Raw genomic sequence first — 3,666 nt, 5'->3', positions numbered from 1 at the left:
TTGCAGGGCAATAAGAGTAGAATGATGATTTTCAAGGCAAAATACATAGAAAGCTGGATTTTCTGAAGTGCTGAAAAAGTCGATCGATCGAACATAAAGTCGATCGATCGAAAAGTCGATCGATCGAAATAAAAATCGATCGATCGAACTTATGCGGAGCTGGAATTCCAGAAACCCTAGCTAACTCTATAAATACATTCTATTCTCATTTCTTACGCAAGGAGGCCGCTTGAGAGCGCCCTAGGGGCCGTTCTCTCTGTAGTTTAGGGCTTCTAAATGTAGATTTTGTCTTAGAACTTCAAATCTTTGTAAGTTTCTTTAATTTTAATGCATTCTTCTTGTTTATTTATGTTTCCTTTTGTTATGGGTAGCTAATATTTTCGTTTGGGGTTGAGGATGAAACCTCACCATTGAAGAGAAACCGAGTTTTGTGCTTGTTCATGCTATTTGAGTTTATGGTTTTGATTTCTCATTGCTCTACTTCGGTTTTCTTGAAATGATGTTTTGATATCTCTTGTGGTTTCCGGATACAAGTGATGATGTGGAATAAGTTTCATTAAATCGGTTGCTTGGTTTTTCATCTATCAAAACATTGGACATTCATTGTGCGTCGTTTGACTAATACATTGTTTTATCGGTTCGAATGAAGATATCCATTGTGATTGAATGATACATTGGATGTTTGGATTTCAATTGGTACTCTTTGTGATTTGTGCTATGAACGAAATCATTGAATGATCTAAATGATTTTTGAAGCAATGTAGAGCATACCTAAGATTTATACGTGACAACCTCGAATAAGTGTGATGAGCATGAGATTAGGTTGATATGATTTGGTGAGTGTGGATTCCAAAACCCTAGACCCCTTTATTTTCATTATTTTTGATTATATTATCTTTTAACAAAAACCCTAAATTTGGAACTAGGTTAAAATAGGATTAGTTTGAATAGAGATTAATTTTCGCAACACAATTCCCTGTGGGATCGACCTCGCACTTGCATAACGCTATATTGCAAAACGATTCGTGCACTTGCGAGTACTTATTTTAAAACACATCAGTCCTTCATATGTAGTTATATGTATCATTAACATTGAAAATGATTATTTTCCCTATATGTCGCATTATTACAATTATTGTGAATAATCCTTTTCTTTTTTACGTAGACACAATCCTTTTTATATGTAGCTTCAAATATTTTAATGTTAATCTTTCCTTTAACGATTTTAAATTTTTAAATCCTTTTGCGAAGAGAAACGAAGTGACCATTAATAGATATAAATAAATAAAAAATCGAAAAGAAATAAAGATGTTGCTTCTTTTATTTCATAAATGGTTATGAACTATATACTATCATAATGAGGAATTCAAATGACCATAACCTATTTATGTGTTTTCACAATTTATTGAAAATGATTTACTTTATTTTGAATAACTAATTTTGTGCCTACTTTTGCATATTATCATAGCAAACTACTACTAACATTTTTCTTCACCTGATTTTTTTTTTAATTTTTTTTTTATGTTATTTAATTATTTTCCTAGGCTATTATGTGGATTCTTTTTTATTGATTTAAAGTGCCTTTTCATAATATGTAAGAATTCATTTGTTTTTTTTTTTTTTTTTCTTTTATTCGTTCTTTTTTACAGTAGATATGTGGTTTTTGACATGTCACTTCCATTTGTAATTTCCACCATTTATAGTACATTTGCATAAATGAATAATGTGATGATTTATACTCTATACACTCCAGTATTACCTGCGTATAGCTTCTTTTAAACCAACAATTTCTTTCAAAACACTATTCAATTGGATGCTATGATCTAATATGTTAAATTCTCAAGTTGTCCCTTCACTTGTTCTTTAACATTACTTTTTCTGTGTAGTTGACTTTTGCAATGAATTACATATTAATTACATAAGGAAGTGTTGTAAAACCTTATGGCCCTAGCCAGAGACACTACTTGAATGAAAAATATTTAATTGAATATTATCATATATATTTCCAAAAGCTAAAATTCTTAAAGAACTAGTTTAATTTTGAGTAAGTCTTTTAAGAATAATCAACATACAAAATAGAATATTTATATTTCAAGGGTCATCAAGCTATTCAATTGTGATAGAGATTAAAGGATATTGAATCCTAGTATATATATTCTTTATTTGACGTCCAAATAAGAGAGTGGGAGCTGAAATATGATGGCTATGAAATGTATCAAAAAACTTAGGTTGGTAATTGTGGAGCTAGTTATCCTCATAATAATTGAATTGCATGGCAGTGACCATACCCATTTCTCTTACAATCCAGCTCCAGTTCCTACTAGCCTTGATGCCTTCCAAATTGATCATACTTACAATCAACTTTGCCTTGAAAGCACAGTTGAAAAGTGTGAAAAAATACAAAATTTAATTGCTTTGGAGAAATGTGTTATTCGTAATCTTTTTTTTTGCCTTTTTAAGCATCCAATACATCAAAATATTCCTCTAAGAGAGCGTATAACCATTCACCAAAAATGCATTATTGAATGTTTTGGGCGGCTTAGAGGCATCCGAGGTGCACAATGTTTGTTAGACTGCTATGAAGGGAAAATGAACAAGCATTAAACAAAAATTGATGAGCTCCAAGGTTCGTATATTATGTTTTCAATAATCACCATGTTATTTCTAAATTAAGGACTTTAAACTGCTTTACATTATTGTTCTTAATTTTATTATCCTTATGATATATCTTCAATCCTCATAGTTCATATTTCGTGGTATTGGTCTTACCTCGTCACTAATTATTAGCCCAGGTTTTAAGGTTATCCTAAGGAATGCCTCAGAATGACTAAAAGGGTAATGGATAGAATGAACTATGGAGATAATAATGAGATAGTTGTTAAATAATGATCTTATGGAAAACCATAGTATGGACTATGGACAAATGGAGTAAAGACAAATAGATGAGTTATTGATAAATAAATTGAAGCAAAATTGATGGTAAATTAATATAAAGAAATGAGGGTCTTTGAACAATATTCTATTTAATGCTTGACAATATTGTTTAATGGTTATGCTGATCTATGAAATACTGTGTGTTTATAGACTGTTTGCAGAATTGAAGCCGAGGACTTCATCTGAGAAAAAGTGTAAGTATGGATTTACTTACTAAGATGGGTTATTGGTTTTAAATATCGTTTGCTGTGTTATTTTACCAACTTTTTAATTTCAATTCAAACATCACAGATATGAATACCAAAATCAAGCAAAGCATTAAACAATCAGCACAAAGATTTTGGTAAGCAAAGCATTAACGTTTTAATGCTTTGCTTACCAAAATCTTTCTGTCGATTGTTTTAATGCTTTGATTAATTTTGGTATTCATATCTAAGATATTTGAATTGAAATTAATAAATTTACTAATATTCATTATTGATTTTTGTAGATTACTTAAAAGCTAAGAAAATAGCTGCAGAGTGAGCAATAACCTTTACAACATATTCATCATAGATGGAATGGTCGTAGTGGTGTTTGAAGTGTACGTCTTTAGAGACTTGGCTTAATTAGTTTCTTTTGATGTACTATAACTAGCGGTTTTGTGCATTGTACGTTTGTCAAAAATGTACCAATTTACTGTGAACAACCTTTAAGTAATATGGTTTAGTGAAGTTCTTCGATTTACGCTTT

The 3,666-nt window shown here is 30.5% G+C and overlaps 1 long non-coding RNA gene across 1 annotated transcript; it reads left to right on the top strand.

Annotated features, from left to right (window-relative positions):
* Window positions 1-2,184: 2,184 nt before the first annotated feature.
* Window positions 2,185-3,666, top strand: LOC133880768 (uncharacterized). The gene is made up of 3 exons (XR_009902398.1): window positions 2,185-2,626; window positions 3,085-3,128; window positions 3,425-3,666. It is a non-coding gene; the product is annotated as an uncharacterized LOC133880768 (long non-coding RNA).

This window comes from Alnus glutinosa, chromosome 10, assembly GCF_958979055.1.
Source record: "Alnus glutinosa chromosome 10, dhAlnGlut1.1, whole genome shotgun sequence".
Taxonomy (NCBI): domain Eukaryota; kingdom Viridiplantae; phylum Streptophyta; class Magnoliopsida; order Fagales; family Betulaceae; genus Alnus; species Alnus glutinosa.
This window is presented reverse-complemented; position numbering and strand designations above follow the sequence as displayed.